The sequence below is a fragment of the Tympanuchus pallidicinctus genome, unplaced genomic scaffold (genome assembly GCF_026119805.1).
Source record: "Tympanuchus pallidicinctus isolate F22 unplaced genomic scaffold, pur_lepc_1.0 scaffold34, whole genome shotgun sequence".
In the NCBI taxonomy this organism is placed as follows: domain Eukaryota; kingdom Metazoa; phylum Chordata; class Aves; order Galliformes; family Phasianidae; genus Tympanuchus; species Tympanuchus pallidicinctus.
In genome coordinates, this window is record NW_026294752.1 from 2,353,326 (window position 1) to 2,373,450 (window position 20,125).

The following is a 20,125-nucleotide window of genomic DNA, read 5'->3' on the forward strand; positions in this document are numbered from 1 at the left end:
AGTAAAGAATAGGCTAGGATTTTTCGAAGTGAAATGCAGCATTTAGGCCCAAAGCAGCTACTGAAAAATTATGGGGAGAACAATCTAAATTACTTCAAGGGATTACATTTTTATTCCTGTAAACACAGAGAACTTAACTGCATTGATTCTTTGCAGAAAACATGTAGGAAAATGTTTTTTGCTTTGGCAAGTGGATAAATGCAGGCAAATGGTGGGAAAGAACTGGTTACATCCTTGTTTCTGCAAGGAACGTGAATCAAAATGACTCATATTCTCTGTGCAATGCAACATACCTGCCCAAGCTAGAGTGAAACTGTAGGCCCATGAGCTGGCCACAGTGGAGGAGCATGCATGAAAAAGAATGTGTTGGCCTGCTTTCTCTCTGTGAGACAGACTACTGTTTTTAAAACGCGTGGGTTCATACAGCCCCTCTGTACTCATCAACTCCAACTCAGCTAGGTGCCAGTGTTGTAACTCTGCTAAACAGCTCTTGTTTCTTGTTCTTCAGTTGTGAATAGGTCCTCGCTCTGAGCAGCTTGACTTCTTGGTTTCCTTCAGAGTGATGACTGCCTGCCAGAAGCTATTAAAATCAAACAAGAGAGTAAGAAACAAATGTAATCCAACAAAGGCCATAAGGAAGATGGGCATTTTAGCCAAGCAAACAAACAGAAAAGAAACTATGGAAATTTTCAAGCCAATTCAAGGCCAAAGAAATTATTTTGCATACTTAAAACGACTAAGATGATTAAAGGATTGTAGCAGCTGTCAATGAGACCAAGAGCTGCCATTGTCACCCTGGAGAAGAGATGGCTTGGAGGAGACCTTACCATGTACATAAATGCCTGTAAGTAAGGCGGAGCCAGATGTGGTGCTTAATGACAGGACGAGAGGCAATGGGCACAGGTAGAAGTGCAGACAATTCTATTTAAATAGAGGCAAAGTCCTTTTTACTGTGAGAATGGTTGAGCTTTGAAGCAGGCTTTCCAGAGGCTGTGGATTTTCCTCTGGAGATCTTCAAAACCCAGCTGGAACCTGTTTTCAGGGAATCTGTTCCAGCCGCTGAGCATGAGGCAATTGAACAAAGAGATCTCTTGAGGCTTCTTGCTTTAACAGCTCTGTGATTGGAAAAGAATGGTTTTGTACATGAAATTTAACTACTTTTTTAGGGTTTTTATCAAAAGATGAATGTTTTCTGGGTTAAAAATGAAGCAACTGTCTACATTGGTGATCAGTGACACACAACATAATGTAACTATAATGTTTAGAGCGCCAGTGATCTATCAAAAAAAAAAAAAAGCAATCTAATTTGCTCCAGTGTTCTTTAGGAAAAGATTATAAGGGAGAGAGGTGTCTATGAGCACTCTTGAAGTTCATAGAATCATAGAATCACCAAGGTTGGAAAAGATCTCTAAGATCATCCTGTCCTACCGTCCATCTATCATCACCATTTCCCACTAAACCACGTATGTTGTTTGGGCTTCTAGCAGCTGCTGGTGGTTTTGAGATCTTTGCTGTCCTTTTCATGGCTACTGCAGCTCTTGGCTGCTCCCACTGCACCTGCATCTTCTGTGAGGAGCAGCCGTGGGCTGCAGGGTGCTTAATGGGAGCCACATGGCTCAGAGCCCAGCATGGTGACTTGATGCTTTTTTTCCTTTCTATATGTGCATCCTAAAATAGCTCAAACACAGAGGAAGTAGCTTCTGAGGTTCTTCAAGGTCAAGATGTTAGAAATTGTATGTTTGCTGACTGTATGCCATATAACAAAAGCAGGAATTTGAATGTGACTTCCCTCTTGTCCCAATCCCCTGACTTGCTGGCTTCCAGTTCTGCTCGCTGCTTTCTTCCGTATCTGGCTTAAAGATTTGAATTAGAGAAGAAAAATGGTGAAATATGATGATACTGCCTGTTCTCACAGCTTTGATGATCTCACGGACTTGTTAGGATGCCTAGGAGCCTCGAGTTAAAAGGGTGCCCCGCTGGCTCTCTGGAGAAGTGGCAGACACAGTCTGTTCAGAAACTCTGCTTCCCCGAAGTAAAGCAATAAAATTTCCAGTTTTGCCAGTAAGGTTTGTGTTGGAACATTTTGCTCCTGCCAGGGGTTAGGGCTGGGCCAGGCAGTGGTGCAATGGCACAGCCACGTGAGGCTAGAGGGGGGATGCTGCAAGTGCCAGCAGGGGAGTCAGGGCAGAGAGGTGTGATCCCACAGGCCAAGGTGACTGTTGCCAAGTTCCTTGGGCATTCGTACACCTTGCAGAACTGCAAGCCCCAGCTCGCTCAGCACATAGCAGCAATGTGCAGCGATGGCAGCACGCAGCAAATACTCAGAGCACAGAAACAGGGAGCCGCTCTCCACAGCCACATCTCCTTTGATGGTAGGTAAAGAGTGAAAGCAGCACCCAGGGAAGTGATAATTGATGGACGTAACGCGCTCGACTTGACTTCTCTTTGTCAGCTGTTTGATCCCTACCAGCCCAGCAGTTACTTGAAAGCTGGAGCTGCCACAAGGCATCAGGTGGCCAGAGATCTCCTGTCCCTGCATGGGACCATCTTGCTGTGTAGGCTGCAGCTGTGCAAGGTTGATGTTTTTAAATTGCACATTTCGGATTATTTGTTGAAATTGCACAGCAGTGACTTCAGTCCTAAAGCTGGGACGCACCTTATCACCCTTTGTTTTTCCTAATCCTACTGGTGTATTTGGGAATTTACCCAGGTGAATTCACTGCAAGACACTATTCATCCTGGGCAGCCAACTGTAAGGCCCAAACTAAAGCTCATGTTTTTTCCTCCTAAAACAGTTTATCTCAGATGTGCTTTTGCTGATCTCCTTTTGTCCACTCAAGGCAAATTGAGGCAAAATTGAAATCTCCTGTTGTAGTCTGTGCTATGGCAGTAATTTACTTGTTCCACACCTCTGAGTGTTTTCTTCCCTAAACAGAACTAGCAGATTGAATGTGCATACCCCAACTTTGTCTCTGACACTGCTGATATCAGTGATTATTCATAGCAATCTTCAGCATGAGCAGGTGCATGCAGTGAGCCTCCTCCCGGAACTTCTAAGTTATGATCTGTGGCCTTCGCTATCTTGTGAGCTTTTTGATGACAGTGGTGAGGGTGCAAATCTCCCTGCTGCAGGTCATATTCCATAGTGCAGGGAGTTGCTGCCTGACTTGCATCTTGGCTACTCTAGGCCTTCTTGAGAAGTGAGGGGAAAACAGAGAAAAAATCACTTTGAGATGACTTAGTCCTTGAGCCGTATGAAAGAGCAACCCAAACGTCCACATTCAGGTCTGAGAGTGTAAGAAAAGAGCCCCATTTCCTGCCATTTTGTTTATTTCAAACTCATATTCACACTACCAGCACTTGCAGGACACAACACACGACCTCTTGTTGTATCCTTATGTTAGGCATTTGCTGAACACACAAGTAAGCCAACAAATGAAAGAAACGACAATGGTGACAGCGGTGACAGAGCTCAATGGTAGAAACAAAACCGCCTTCAAAGCACCCACTTATGTGAAATTGTCCTCTCTGACAACTGAGTACAACTCTGAACACAGCGTGAGGCGATCAATTAATGGCTCCCCCAGTTTGATGGCAGGTGGGGATGCAGCTGCCTTGGACTTTCAGCCTCCATGCACGCTGATGCTTTCCACAGGGGAGCAACAGACCAGAATATTCTGACCATCCCACAGCTTCAAGGTGACATCCTGAAGGCACCAACTGACACAAACCAAGGCAACTTTTAACTTCCTTCAATCACTTTCAGTCTAGTGGTACCATGGGTGCAAAAACAGCAGGCATGGAGATGCAAACCACTCCAGGCCTTCGTTATTCTTTAAAAAAAAAAAAAAAAAAAAAAAAAAAAAATTATCACAGTTAATTTAAAACTCAGTTTTCAAAGGCCAGTTTCTAAAAGATGTAGTTCCCAATATCATAGCTCAGCACAGCAGATCTGGGATATATGCTCCTATTTGTTGCAACCTGAATAAAAGCCCAGCAGCTATTTTCAGCTGGGTCATTCCTCTCTCACTGCCAACCCCATGCCTTTCTTTCCCCTCATCCTGCCAGTGCATTCCATGCTTCTCTCTTCTCCCTCCTTGGAGCCATGCGGCGTTGCTAAGGAATTATCCTAGCTTGGGAAAGTTTGAACACTCTGATCGCTCCCTGTGATTGCTGAAAAATCAACAGGGTACAAATGTGGTTACTCAAAGGAAAACTGCATTTGTTGGTTGCAGGAGGGGAGCCTTTTGCTTTCCCAAATCTCTGCTATGAACCCACTTCTAAGAGCCTGCTCACATGGGTTTTCCAGCTGGGAAGTGCTATTATTTCAGCGCACCAAGATAGGAGTTTTAAAGCTACTGGCAGGCACCCAGCTCTGCTTTTACTGGAGTCAGTGCCAAGTACGTACAATTAGGTAATGAGACTGCTGCACCTCTGTGTAATGAATCTATAGCAGGGCTCATCCCAGCCAGCCCTCTGGCTCGATCTGACCACTTGCTGCTGGCAGTCAGCAGGCACAGCATTGCTCCCTTGGCATGGCCTGGGGCCTCAGCTCTCTTCTCGCTTTGGCCAAGGATGCAGGTGTCCCTTGTCAAGATCAGAGCCTCACCTGCCTCTCCTCACAGCCCCTGGGCCTCCCTCAGCTCCAGGCAGGAAACCCTGCGGCCTCCCATCCCTGCCTGTGAGCAAACACCCCCTCCTCAGCTTCAAACTGGCTCACACACTCCACATTTTCCTTTTTTTCCAGCTGGCCTCCTTTAAAAAAGAATTAAATTAAAAAACCTGATTGACAGACTTGCTTTGGAGCTTCTCTCCCCATGTCACTTAACTGTGTCTTGTTGCCTCTTGGGCCTCGTGTGCTTGCTGTGTGGGACCACACCAGGATGGCCCACTTACCCATTTGTTATTCCTCCCAGGGGTTTCAGGAGTGGAGAAGAAGAAATGATTTTAGCTCCTCAGTCAGGTGCAAGGACACTAAGTGCTGTCAAGCTCCAAGCTGATCTATATGTGGGCCCCATACTAAGTTGACAGATTTGTCTGCCACAAATCATTTTGCAGAAGATGCATTCTCTTTTCAGGTTGCAGATGGAAACGTGTGGAGAGTTGTTTTTAAAATAAAACTGATACACTTCACTTACTACTGTATTTTAATGCCTTGCAATCTTCAGTCATCCTCCAGCTCACTCTGTGAAGTAGGGAGCCTCCTCCTCCATCTCTGAGGAAAGGATAGTGAGGAGCGAGAGTGCCAGGGTACAGGTCCCCAGGGAAGCACAGATGTGCCTAAATAATGTCTGTGGACCTCAAGGGTACCTCTGGTCACTAGGAAGGAGGCCAGGTCTGGCCCTGGATCTCTGAAGTCCCAGTTTTGTGCCTTCTTCCCATACGTTTGAGCTTTGATTCCTACTGCCATTCTAAACACAAATCCATCAAGTTGCATTTATCTAATTATGAAAAGAAAACAATGTCATATGGCTGGTGGAAACTGAGCAAAAATGTTGCAGCTCTGGGTTTGTGAATACAGCTAACAGAAATTCTCAAAAACCTGCAAGGAGATTTTCATCAAATATAATTTCCTCTTTTGCAGTGGAAGATGGAGTTTGAATGCTCAGTTCCAGAAATCAACTTCACCTTGAAAATCAAGATTTTCAGGCGTCAGTACTACAAGAATGTAAAATCACTATTGTGTGACGTGGAGTCAGAGCGTCCTACCAACTTGAGTCAGATAACTGTTATCTACCATGATATTTAGCTTACCTTGATTCACTCCGATACAACATGGAAGATAACTCCCTTACCTCAACACATAACACCAGACTGAAGTTGGGCTTGCTGCACAACCACCTCAGCAATTCCTTTGGAGGAGGGGTGAGGGAAACAAGCTGCTCCATTGGCTCACAGTAGCTACATGTTACAGTTTGCAGAAGACATTTCACACAAATGAAAGGCTCACACTCTTCTTAAATTTGTATTCATAGAGATGTATTCAACACATTTCTCAACTAATTTCTGTCATGATGATGATGATAACCTTTCACAAGATCTTCAGACATGAATTTCCTCTTCCTTTGTGTGATGATCTCAGCAACACAGATGACTAAACCACGCATCCTGCTCCAACGTTTTCTCCTTCCACTTCTATCTGTGCATATCTTCCAGTACTTCCCCTAGTACACACCATTGACAGAAGTGATCCATTTCTGAGTGAATTAAAAGGTACCCCATTGACTTTGTTCCAGATACTGGTAACTTTATCTGCAGACGTAAAAATATGTTAGAGATTCAGTGAAGCATGTTAGTGAAGTGGACACTTATTCCTTCTGAAGTCAAAAACACAACAAAACTATCTCTCCTTTAGCTTAAATGCTCACTTTGTTGTCGTCATCATTATTTTAATGTATTTCAAGCATTTCATTAAGCTTTTCTAATGGCTGATGTGTAAATGGTTATACAAGTATGCTTGTTCTGGCACACATTAATCTCTGCTGAAAGAATATATGGTGCTACAGCTGCAACCCCCAGGGAAAACCACTCAGTCACTGAAATATTTATGAGTAAACACCTTTCCTCACCAGAATGCATGGTGATCCAGAGGTGACCTGTATTGTGTTAGAGCATCCCATAACCATAACAAGCATGTAGGTTGTCTATCTACGGATCACTCGGTCCATTAAGACACATCAAGGTAATAAGACATTCAATTATTCTATCAGTGCCACAAATTCTGCTATTCGGGTTAGTTAATAAACAAAGCTGTGCTTAGAGCTGAAGATCTTAACTAGCTGCACTCAGTCTGATATTTGAATAATAAAAATGTTTCATGTATAATGCTTGAGATCACAAATGGAAAATGCCAGGAGTTCTGAAACAGAACCAGCAGGCAGGAGCTAGGAATGCTGTGGAGTCAGTAGACTGATCTGTGATACAATCATCAAAGATGCTTAACTAGTTTATTTCAAGAAAACATGGATGTTCAAGCATGAACATGCAACAAGCATGAAAAAGTGGGAAAGAAAGTTGGTGGTTTATGTCTTGGGTGAGGTCTGTAGAAGGCTGCATTTTGATTTCACCCTGAGTCACTCAAGTGACTAGCATTCTTAAAAGGTGACATAGAAAAATATTAGTGAGAATAGTTCTAAAGTTCTTCTATGCTTTTCAATCAACATAAGAGGTTGTGTGATTGCCCTGAGTATTTGGCCTTAGATAAGGTGCCTGGTAAAATTTCTAAAACTTGGGAAATGTTTTTGCCCAGGTATCATGTAGGTAAAATCTGGCTGGAGTGAGATGTAAAGTGGAATTTTAAGTTGATTAAGTTTGAGTTGATTAAAGGTTAATTTTCTTGCCCCAACAACCTCCTCCTTCACCTGCAGTATCTAGTCCATTCCCTACTGCCTTTGTTTAGTCAAAAACAGAAAAATCATAACAAATAAAATGATTCAAAAGGGACACAATCCCTCAGTGAGCTGCCCAAAGAGGTCTCTGAGGATGTCCTGGGTCTCTAGAAAAACCAGGAAAGAACAGCTGGTCCTTTTCTAAAGGACCTCAGTTTCTGGGTGAACACACTGATGCAAAGTTCTTCTCAGATAGCAACCCAGAGAGGAAGTTATCTGTATTTGTGAGGTTTGTCTCAGCCCAGCCCCAGGATGATGCAAATCAGCCTTGTGCAATACTTCAGCACCCAGCACAGCGTTCTCCAGTGACTATGTAATGTGAGTGCTCAGCCCCATGTCAAGCTGTTATCCCCCATTGCAGAGGCTTACAGGAGCTTTTAAAGCCATGCCATTTGTGCTGTAGGCTCCACTGTGCAGTTTGTGAGTAGCTATAAAACTCCTCTGAACAAAGTTTTGAAAACTAACATGGAACATACCTGGGGGGAAGGGAGGCAACTGCTATTTGAAAGATAGATCTTGATACATTTCTGAAAATGATTACAGTAAGGGAAGGATTCGCTGACTTGGAAGGTCCCTTAGCATTCTGCAATGTACCCAATATGTCACAAAATGAAGACGCCTTTCTTGCTGTTTCTAGTTCTTCTCATCAGAGCTACAGATTTAAGTCTGGAAATCCATTCCTTCTCCAGATCAACTGCCATCCCACTCTATTGCTTTGCAGTGGGACTCTTGCTCCCAGATCACTTGAGACTTGCTGAAAAGCCCAATGTTGATCTCTTTTCACATTGGCAAACTACTGGGGAAGCCATTCTGTGACACAGTCTCTCCAACATTAGTTGTGCTCTTTCTGTATCCACACAATTCTTCCTATCTGTCTGTTAGATGTTGTGCACCTTCAGAGGGTTTCCAGGGCAGCAGGATTATTGTTCAGATGCTACAAGTCCTGCTGATAATACTGCATTATGGCAAAACTTTCTACGCAGGAGAAATAGGCTAGAGAGGAGATTGTCCACTTTAAATAAACAAAAAAATATATAAATAAATGAATCAGTGGATTAAGAACTGGTTCGCTGGTCACAGCAAAAGGGTTGTATAGGATCAACAGTCCTATGTCAGGGTGCAGGCCGGTCACAAGCAGTGTCCCTCAGGGGTCGGTCTTGGGACCGGTGCTCTTCATCATCTTCATTGATGACACAGATGATGGCATCGAGTGCAGCCTCAGCAAGTTTGCAGATGGCACCAAGCTGAGCAGTGCAGTCGATGCATTGGAAGGAAGGGAAGCATCCAGAGGGACCTGGACAGGCTGGAGAAGTGGGCCTGTGTGAACCCAGTGAGGTTCAATAAGAACAAGTGCAAGGTGCTGCACTTGGATCGGGGCAATGCCAGGTATTTTTATATAGACTGGGGGAAGATGTCCTTGAGAGCAGCCCTGCGCAGAAGGACTTGGGGTCCTGGTGGACGAGAAGCTGGCCATGAGGCAGCAGTGTGTGCCTGCAGCCCGCAAGGCCAGCTGTGTTCTGGGCTGCATGAAAAAGGGGCGGCCAGCAGGAGAGGGAGGTGATCGTCCCCCTCTGCTCAGCTCTTGTGAGGCCCCCATCTGCAGCGCTGCGTCCAGGCCTGGGGCCCCCAGCACAGGAAGGACGTGGAGCTCTGGGAGCGGGTCCAGAGGAGGCACTGAGATGAGCAGAGGGCTGGAGCAGCTCTGTGTGAGGAAAGGTTAAGGGAACTGGGCCTGTTCAGCTTGGAGAAGAGAAGGCTGCAGGGAGACCTCATGGTGGCCTTCAGTGCTTGGAGGGAGCGGATAAACAGGAGGGGGAACGGCTGTTTGTGAGGGTGGATGGTGATGGGACAAGGGGAATGGTTTTAAACTGAGACAGGGGAGGTTTAGGTTGGATATGAGGAGGAAGTTTTTCATCAGAGAGTGGTGAGGCACTGGAACAGGTTGCCCAAGGAGACTGTGATGCCCCATCCCTGCAGGCATTCAAGGCCAGGCTGGATGTGGCTCTGGGCAGCCTGGGCTGCTGGTTGGTGACCTGCACACAGCAGGGGGTTGGAACTGGATGAGCGTTGTGGTCGTTTTCAACCCAGGCCATTCTGTGATTCTATGAAAAAGATAATTCCTCCAGACACCCATATCCACCTGAAAAATAGTTCAGAACTATTTATGAGGAGAAATCTAGCTAAAGGAAGACAGGAATCCTTCTTCAGAGAAGCAATGCTGACTGCAACATTACTCAGCACATTTAAATGAGAAGAGCTGTGAGTATAGCCTGTTCCACACTGATGTACAGCTTATGACCAAGTGTCCCTGTTAGTCATATTTGTATATTTTGTAACAGATGGAAAAAAAGAAGGAAAAAAAGGCATAAGGATGAGTTTTTGAAGGTGCTCTGAAAGTAATTCAGGGTTTTTTTTAATGGAGTACAGAAAATAGTTCAGGAATAGGGAATATTTATTTCACATACATTGATGTTGGGCAGCAACAGCTGCTGCAGCTAAGTAACTCCTGCTATGCTTCTGATACAGCTTTTCTAGTGGCAGCCAAGAAACTGCAGCTTTACCAAAGGCTATATTAAAAGCAAGGCACAAAGCGGTGCCATTAAATGTAATGGTCAACAATAGTTGCACAGTTGACTGGATGTGGAGGATAATTGTGGTAAGCTGCTATTTGTCAATATCTGGCTGCTACGTACAGCTAGGAAGTGCTGTTCATTGATGACCACTGCGTAAAGCAGAATGTGAGGCTGGATACATGCCAACCTTCCTTACGGAAGAAGTGATTTGGCTAAAGACAGCTTTAAGGCTTACCAGATGAGATTTCTAGATATGTTTCACACAAGCCCAACTTCATTCTGCTGACATCAAGAAGAGTAGTTTCAAGCTCAGAGTGTGCACACATTAACATCCTGCTCTGGCAACTTTGCTCTCGCCTTCCAAAGAGTTTAAAATAAGGTGTATGATTTGTTTCCTGGTCCCTCCCCATCTATATCACTCTCTGAGCATGAGAATGAGGGGTGTTGCCTGCTCTCCCTAATTAGAGTCATCTCCTACGAGCAGACAGATCCAGGTGGCATAGAAACAGCACTGTTAGGCTGTAGTGGTTCTCCTGCCCCCCTGGGCTATCCTAGGGAGCTCCAGCAAAAGGGACCTCAACATACTGGCCCTTAGTGCCTGTGGACCATGGCAAGAAGCCACTCATACCCTGTTAAAAGTACATAGTGTTCATCCTCCAGTTTGGAGGGAAAAGTGGTTTGATTTTCTCCCATCAGTGTCTCACTTTGAGCACTGAATGTGAAATGCCCAGCTACTGTTTGTCTGCATGTTTTCTGTAGAAAAGCTGAAAGCATGCTGGGGTTGGCTTGGGAAACTGCTCCCATAAGGGAGAGAGTGGGCGTGAAGACAGAGAGTAGAAATATGATCACCTGAATGTTTGTACAAGCTTTCAAAGAGACCACGTGCATGCAAACTATTTCAGCCTAAAGGAACGGGGGAAGTGGTCCTCTCCCCCCTCCTCCTTCCATTATGGAAACTTCTTGCTCCTCACAGATCTCAGTACGGGTTAATTCTGTACACTAGACAAAAGAAACTGGAACAGCCCTGAGTGTGGGCAAAGGGATGCAGGTTCCCGATGTGGAGGCTACACAGTGACATACCACTCAGTACAGAAAGTCTTATTTCAGAAGATCAGCTGGCTTGCCACTGAGTAATCAGGCACGTTTAGGATCTCTCAGTATTGTAGCAGACCAAGAAGTAGCCATTGCATTGAGCCATTCGATTACACGGCTCAGTGATGCAGGGAACGAGCTGTGTTACTTTCAGTAGAGGGAGAAACTTTTTCTGAGATTTCTGAATAGCAGTGCTGAAGCTGAAATTAAAAAATAAATGCTAATGTCCTTATTAAAGCCAACTTCAATATTTTAAAGCATCAGGGGATCGAATGTCTGTCATATACCGCTGAGCTCAAGGGCATGATCTGCTTAAAATTAAAGCCTGCTTTCCAGCCTTATCTGATTTGTTATTAATATGTGTAAAATGAAGGGGAGGCTTCACAACTTATGTGAGGGCTTGAGGAGCAGGCTTAGTTACACTTTTCTGACAGTGCTGTATGATAAGGCAGTAGCTGAAAAGCATTTGGTAGAAGCAGCAAGGGAGAGGAAGAGGATCAAGAAGCCCATGGAACCCCCTCAGACAGGCAAAACCTGTTTCTGTTCCGATGCTAAATAAACAATGTAAAAACAAAGCAAGAGAACAAAAAAAACCCAACATACACTTGGACTAATCATTTGAATTCTCAAAAAAAGACGTGTGGCAATTAGGTCTGTGAGCAGCGATGGCTACTTGCCCGGTTTTTCTCTTCTTGTCCAGTTCTCCTCAGTGCTGGTCACTTTTAACTGCCTTCATGGTCTTCAGGAGAAATTAATAAAATCTTTAGCATCTCACAGGCTTGTGGTGCTTTATGGGACAGCACCAAAAAGAGATTTACTAGTAAAATTGCTAGACTTAAATATACATTCTCACAAATCCTCCTTTAAGTAGCTCTCTTTTTCCTGCCCAGATGTAAAATCTCAGTTATAAGTGAAACATTACTGACCAACCTTTCATTTCATCCCAACTCTCAAGAAGCATCCCAGAAACCAGTCTTCCTAGTGACCACAGCAGCCTGCTGTCTGCAAAACTGCCACCTTCGGAAATGGGTACAGCAGTGCTTTAGAATCAACCCTGGCATTAAATCAAGCAGAGGTAGAACCCAGAAGTTTCAGCCACACTTTCCTTAACTTCATGTGCTTTTCAGATCTTACATGCTGCTGTTTTTCCCTCTACACAAAAGAAAATGGAAGGGCCAGAGGAGAAATAAGGTTGCTAACAGCACCAAGGCTTACTTTGCATAAGACTATACATAACCACACATCCCCCTCTGCTGAACAGTTCCATAAAAATAGCCACTTGCTGCAGTTCTCTTAGAAAAGCTGGCATCTTTCCTCCCTGAAAAGAAGGACAGATATTTGTTGTGAAAGAAGAAAATTAAAGGGTTATTTCCCCTCTTTTCTAAAAGCCCTTTCCAACTGCCCAGCCAAGCAGGCCTGAATAAAAGCACAGCACACAGTGGCCGGGCTCAATCTCACTGGGGCCCCACAGCACACCCAGAAGGCATCATGGTGAGAACAGAGCAAACTGGGCACCAAGCTGGGCTGAATGTGTTTATTCACTCCTTTTAGTGATGCCACCACTTCACTGATTGCCGAGAAGAAAATGACCTCCTGGGTGAGGCATGGAGCCAGGGCCCAGCACACTGTTCTGGCGCTTCCCGTGCACGCTCATAGCACAGCAAAGCATTCAGACTGCAGGGGCCAGATCTCTCTCTGGAGTAAACTCCTGTAAAGTAAACACACTTGCAGCAGGGGTGAGTTTAGTTCAGCTATGCCAGCAAATGTAGTGTAGCCAGGGTGTGTGCGTTCTGTTTGTTTTTTTTTTTTCTTTTTTCTTTTTTTCCCTGAGCCATGAGGTAAACAGGAAGTTTCTTGCAAGCCTATTTTTATTCCTTCCTGTATGCCCCTTCCCACCATCGCACAGTTTGCACTTTTCATGAGTCCCGGTTGTGGCATCTCAAATGAATGACACAGCAGAGGGAATACCTCCAAGGAAGCTGATCCATTCTTCCATTTCTCTGTGTAAGAGTGAGACTGTGCAGCCTAAGGAGCCTTGATCTAATGCTATTGCCCACAGCAGGTCGGTAGGAAACTAGAGGAGCTGTCAGTGGGAGTGCACCATGTTGCTTCAGGCCTGCCTGTGGAGCACAGGACCTGACCAAGCACCTGAGTACCAGCTTATGCTCTTTCTTCTCAGCTGGGGGAAAGGGAGGAACGGCCTTCACAGCAATTAAAAGAATTGAAACATTAATAAAGGGCTGCTACATCCTTCTGATGTAAAAGCATAGACATCTGAATGCATACGGAAGTTGTATTGGATTTCTAAACCCAGATTTGACACTTAAACTCTTGTGCCAGGATGGTGAAACGCAAGCACTGAACGTAGTGAGAGCTGTTTAGTAAACCAAAGGACAAACCCAGTTACAGAAATATGACCTAGGCAATGCCATTTGAGTCCTGTTGTGAAAATCAACTCTTGCATCCCTCAAGTATGCATTAGTCAGGTATTACACAGCTGACAACCACAGTTTAGAGAGGGTGGAGAGGCAAACTTCAGGGTAAACTTCCTCAGCTCGCTTCTCTGCTGAGATGCCCACATGTGTACATGCTCCAGCCCAAGGAAAACCTAGGTATAACTTTTGTTGTTTCTAGAATTCAGTTTTAAAGCATGTTATTACTCATTCAAAGGCTTACTTTGTTAAGTAGTTAATTTGGTTTTAAGAGGTCTTAATATTCATGTTTACAGCTTTTTTTACTGAGCATTTGTTGATAACTAGTACTGGTAGCAACCCCTCCCCTCCCCCCCCCCCCCCAAAAAAAAAAAAAACCACCAAGAATATATTAATGCCATAACAATCTTATGCCCCAAATCCCCAAGTTGTGACATTTGTACAATCACTCATCTCTCTCCCTACTGATCTGCTCCTCTGCTGGGCTTTCTTCACTTCCCTTGAGGAACTTGAGCAGCATGAAAAGTTGCAGCAGAGGAAGTAACTATGTTTTGTTAGAGAAATGATGACAGTCAGCTCACAAGGACAGGACATCAAGAACTTTTTGCTTGCTGGCTAGTGTTTTCTGCTGTCCTTAAATCACAGTTTGGAACATTAATTTTTTCCTCAAATGGACAATCTGATTCATGTCTATGTTTCTTCTAAGACTTGTCCTGCAAGGAGCAGGACGTGACCAGCTGTTGTTCTCAGAGCCTGGCACACTGATTGTTCTGCTGGATGCAGAATAAAGTGAGGAACGTGCTTGATGCCAACACCACATAACAGAAAAAAGGTTGTAAATTTGGAGAGCTGATCAGATATAACAGACTGTGACCTAAGGCATTTGTTTTGCCCCTTTCAAAGTTGCAGTCTGAAACTGCCAGGCAAAATTTGCCTTTTATGATGAAATTCAAGGTAATTGAATACAAATGTCTGGGCCTGGAGGGGCGCTGCTGACTGTTTGCATGAGTAGAAGTAGAAAGACATGGAACTCTTGCATCAGCAAGGAGGTTTTGACTGAGACTCAAGGAACCTTGCTAACAAATGGCTAAAATGAAATGGTCTGCAATCTGCTGTCAGCAGGTTTGAGGTTCAGTTGGTCTCATGGTCTGACTGCACCCAAACAAGCAGGGTGGAAAATAAGAGGAACTTCTTGCCAATCAACCATGTGCTCGTGACTGTTCTCATTTCCGTCTCTACTCACGGTGCATCTTGGTCTGCCAGATCACAGCCTGCTGAAGCACAAACTGGCTTTGTGAATGGGGCAGAGCAGAGAACCAAGAGCTGCAGGCGCCCTGACGATGGTATGTCAGGATGGTGCCATCCAGGAATGTAATTTGGCAGCTGAGAAATGTGGAGACCAGCAAGTGCTGCTACTCTGCGCTGCACTTCCCTCAAAGCCATGGCCCATCATAAGCCCTGACAAAGCAAATCTGCGGAGACACCCAGCACCCTGCAGGCATTAGGCCCCTAGCCTGCTGCAGCCCTGCCAAGCTCCCCACTGCCCCGGCAAGGAGAGTATTCCCACTGTCTGCTTGCTGTCACACAGGCAGCCAGCTGCTCAGACCTCTCCCCTTTCAGGCTGGGCCTTGGTTACTCCTCTGTTCTCCTCCCACTTGTTTCTCAGCTGTTCTCTGGCCCAGTGCTATGACAGTATGTTGCATAAAGAGGTTAAGAGCTACACATTTTAACAAGTCTTCGGAGATACTGTAGACCTTCTTTTTAATCCCACAGTTGTCAGTTAGCTTCCAAAAGCGAGGACTAAGGTGTCCCTGGAACGCAGAGGATCCCTCAAAGGGGCAGCCATTCCCCTTCCCTGCCATCTTGGTCACTTGTGGGATGGATGCCTAGATGTTGTATTCACATCCTTGAACAACCCTCAGCATGCAGCTGCTGATGACTTTGGAGTGATGACACAGAAGATACCAATAAAGCCAGCTTGTGGAAGATCAGAACTCAGTATGGAATTGTTGCCTGCAAGGATTCATCATTAAGATCTCTGGCCAACTGTTTGTTGTTCCTGTGAGCTGCTTTGCTGAAATGCCACAGAGGTGGCACATAAGGGAAGGGAAGCAGACATGCTGAGATCCATGCCTCTTGTTCTGAAACTTTCTAAAAATTATTTAGAGCTTGCAAAGCACTTAGGGTATTAAAGGGGAGGAAAAAATCTAGAGTTCATTCAGCACAATGGGAGTAATTGTACGACAGTGCAGTTAGAGAATCTTATAAATGAATACAATATGCAGTTGCCTCATCATGAGGGAAGCTCAAATTGCTATCTGTGACAGAGATCTCTCCTCAGAACCTGTTATACCACTAAAAAGTATGTAAGTCAACTTGTGGAAAAGCAGATTTCTTCTCACCTGCTAATTAAAAAAAGTACAATTTCCAAATTACAGTGTTCTGCATAAAGATATCTTCCCTCTTGCTATTCACAGCAGTAAGAAAGATTAAGTGGAGATTAGTGTACACAAAAACACCAAGCTCACAGTTACCAAAAGAGGTATTAAATCATTATAAGTACTGTTGTCTAAAAATTAGTATTAAAGAGTAGAACTTCCTAATAAGGGCAATGTTCATCTAGTGCCTTGAAAATGGTAAAATCTGGTGGAGTAGGTAGTCTTCAGGCCTGACACTGAAGGTAAGAAGGACTCAGAGAGTTAACAGTGAGATAAAGCAAACAAAGAGAGGTGGAAGACTTCCAGGCTCACATGTGAAATGGTGGGTTATTGCAACAATCAGGTCTGTTTTTAATTAGACTTTTGTTTTCTCCATAGAGGATCTTCTAAATATAGACTGGACTTAAGAGATTCTCCCTATTTTCAGCAAATTCGTATCTTCTGTTCTGGTTTCTGCAATTCATGCAGGTCATTCGATTTCCACTCGTGTTAGAGGTTGATCTCAGGCACCTCCACCAAAGGCAGGGGGTCAGTGAATATGGGTATAGTTTCACAAAGCTATAGCTGTTCTTTTTATTTGTTTCTGGCTGAAGCAAGAAGGCTGGGACACAGGTTCTCTGGGGAAGGCACCTCCTCCTCCTCCTCCTGGCCCCACCAAGTTCCACCAGCGTGTCTGGCTTCCAGTTGCTATCACAGTCTGAACAGTAAACAGTAATACTGCTGTGAATTCAGAGAGAAGCTACTTGATCTATGCATACTTGGTGTGATCGCTGCTGGTTACCTCAATTTTGGCCACTGATTACTTACCTGGCTAAGACAATATACCAATAGCCACTAACACAGGCACCCGGGAGCCTTGAAGCCACTGTAAACCACTGCAGTCCTGAGTTATCATCTTGACACGTTAAATATGTGCTGCAAAAGACTACAAATAAATTAAAGTAAAACTTATCATGCAATTTGAACTTAGACCTCAGCATCTAAACTCAAGGATCTGTTGCCTTGGGATCTCCCAGAAGTCCTTCTGCAGCTCAGGCTGATAGGATTTGAGTTGGCTCCAACTTCAGCTCTTGAGAAAACCACCCTGGCAGTTGAGGGAAAAGTCTGATAAACCACACACAAGCATGCACTTGTACTGAGCATTCTTGCTTTTTGGGATTTGCTCAGGTGGATAGATAGAACCCCTCCACTGATCTCCTAAGATACATAAGGCATCTGAATTTGAGCCAATTTCTGTATTAACAACCACCAGGACATAATTTTAGAGACAGATTCTTGACACTGTCTAGCAAATACCTTCATCATGGTAACGTTACCAAAGACAGGACAATAAAGTAGAAGTATTTTAACAAGACTGTCATTTCAGCATGTTATTGTCTCCTTTTTCAAGAAAATAGTCTCAACCTACTGTTTATCACATCTCTTAAAAATGACAGCGCAAGTTGTGTCTCCTACCAGCATGTTCAGAAATACTGAGAACTTTCCACGGAGTATCTGCCTTCACCAAAAGCTCAGGAACTTGTAGAAAGGAAGTCTGCTTATTTCAGAGTCAAACTGAAAGTAGCTGCAATGCTTTTTTTTCTCTGTTGTTTTTCTCCAGCTGCACTGAAAAGTGATATAATAATATTTAAGAAATAAACTATTCTTCAGGCAGCTTTGAAATGTTGCCTTGAGGGGTCTTCATGGGGATGGCTCTTTGAAATGTGTAGCTTCCCCTGGTTAAAATGCTTTGTAAGGACAACTGCATGTATGAGAAAGATTACTGGCAAACCACAAGTCTGTGGCAAGTTTATTTCTGCCTTTGCTGCTATCAAATTAAAAAGGAAAGTAAAAGTGGTCAACGGAGTGACTAAAAAAACTAAGAACACCTTAATTTTTCAGCTGTATCACATCTCCTGGGGCCGCATACTACAATGCAGGTGGCTCTGCTCAGTTATTACAGTCTAAGGTGGTGCCTGTAGATGCTTATTTTCATTTCCTTTTTCCTCCTGGGTGCTCTCATTCGCACAGTTTTGTATCTTTATATATCTTTGCACATATTCTGTCACAGACCACTTCCCCATGTGCTCTCAAGCTACACAGTCACCTGTACTACATTTCTTTATGTCTACCTTCCTTCACTCCTCCACCTGTCCTTTTCCTCTTCAGACTATTGCACTACTTCAGTGCTGTTCAGGCAGAAACAGCAGGACCATTGTTCCCAGTGTTCACGGAGCCTTCTCTTGCCATCCTTCAGTTTATCCCTCTGTAAAATGTTCCTGTCTTCCTGTCTGTGAATAATGAAGGCAGATACCTGGAACCTTTTTGTTTTCGTGCCAAGTTGCAATGACCCTACAGCCTGGTATCTTCAGAGCTTTCAAAGGGTAGGCATATGTGCTAGTGAGTTCAAACGACCCATACTAGACCATCCTGACTGACAACTGCAGCTGCTTATGCTTTGCATTGAAAGTCAAGAGATATCACGGAGGTATGACTAGGGCATGTTATTGGAAAAGCAAGATAATTATCCTACAGTGTGACCCTTTTTTTTTTCTCTCTCTTTTTTTTTAGAGCATGGCATTATAGGTTAATGCCTAATAATCTGTCATTAACATCCCTAATTGTACGTTTCTGTAATTGGATATCATGGGGGGGAGGAATGTTCACCTTTTGTATTTTCAAGGTGAATTGTCACGGATTTCAGAGTAAGAACTCGTAAGTAGGGTAAATGAAAAACTTGCACCCAAAGTTCAGGAAAAGAAAATCAGTGGTGTTTACCCTTTTGACAGTGAGTGCCTTACCTGGGAAAACTATAGGACAGCTTCTTGGCTTCCCTGCCACAGGGAGTGAGGTCACCAGAGCAGGAATCCAAGGTTCAAAAGAACTGCTCCACTCTGCACCAGCACATCCCCACAGCCTGCGTCACAGCCTGGCTTCCAAATGGCCACAATAAAACAAAATAATCTCACAAAGAAACAGCAAATATATCCCATTGACTGTATCAGGAATAACAGCATGCTTAGCACAAGCTTAGCAGAAGTGGACTTTCAGGCCAGAGAGTTTTTCATATTGTGACGTATGTTTTCTGTACCTAATTTCCTAGAATAGGTTCACTGAACCTGCAAGCTGATCAGTGGAGAGTAGCATTTCTCATGGCAAGATCAAAGAGCTTGCAATGCCTTGCATGCAGTGGCAGCTACTTAACTTTCATGCCAGTCTACAGCCATTTTTCTGCACCCAGTACATTAATTACGACAAAGACAGACAAGTTCCCAAAGCCTATCTAGCTGTAACTAAGCTTACTAAATCCTGAGACAGGAAAAAGCATTCAAATACAAGGAGCTTGCAGTAACTTTCCTGGCAAAAAGGTCACACTTCACCTTGTAAAAAGAAAATAAAATTGTCACAGAAGTCCCTAGAAGTACTCCAATGGTCACTGGGCTATGGACCGCACGCGGCTCCATTAGAAGTTAGTCACTGGATATGTGCAGTCCCTAACTGCCATCCTTACAAGACTTATGTTACCTGCAGTCTTACTAATTTCAACAATACGATCCACATGCATGCAGTAAATAGTGACCTAAAGGAACTGCATGCCAAGGGAGGCTGTCAGAGGAAAAAAATGTTTCACTCAGGAAAATGGTGTAAATCATACGGTGTCTGCTCCAGTGAAATGTGCCTGCTTCCTGAAAGGAGGGGGTAAACGATGTGAACAAGCTCTGCTGTGACCAGCATGAAGCCTGATTTACAAAGCCTTTAAAAATTAACACAGAAAGTGAAAGCAGTCAATAGAGTGAATAAGGAATCTGAACAACAGCTTCATTCTTAAGGCCAGACATACTGCTGATGCAATGTCTTTTATTACATGGTATTATAGCAATACATATTTTTGGCACATCACAAAGAGTTTGCTTTTATTTATATTTCCTACTGAGAACAAAAAATAAATAAAATGCTACCCTATATCCCCCTAGGTTCTCAGAAGTTGTATGTTTATTTCAAGCACTCATCTTTACACTCTACCAGAAGGGCTCTACTCTTCTTCTGAAAGTCCCTTTGAAATATGTCAGATCAACGTTTAAAGCCTAAAGCTTTGAGAAAAAAAAAACGAATTGTTTTCAAACATGCTGGACAACTAGACTGTTTCCAGAAGTTGGTCCTTACCTTTATGAGTAGAACTAGTTCAGTATCAGCCAAACCCATTAGAAAAGTTATCTGGGAAA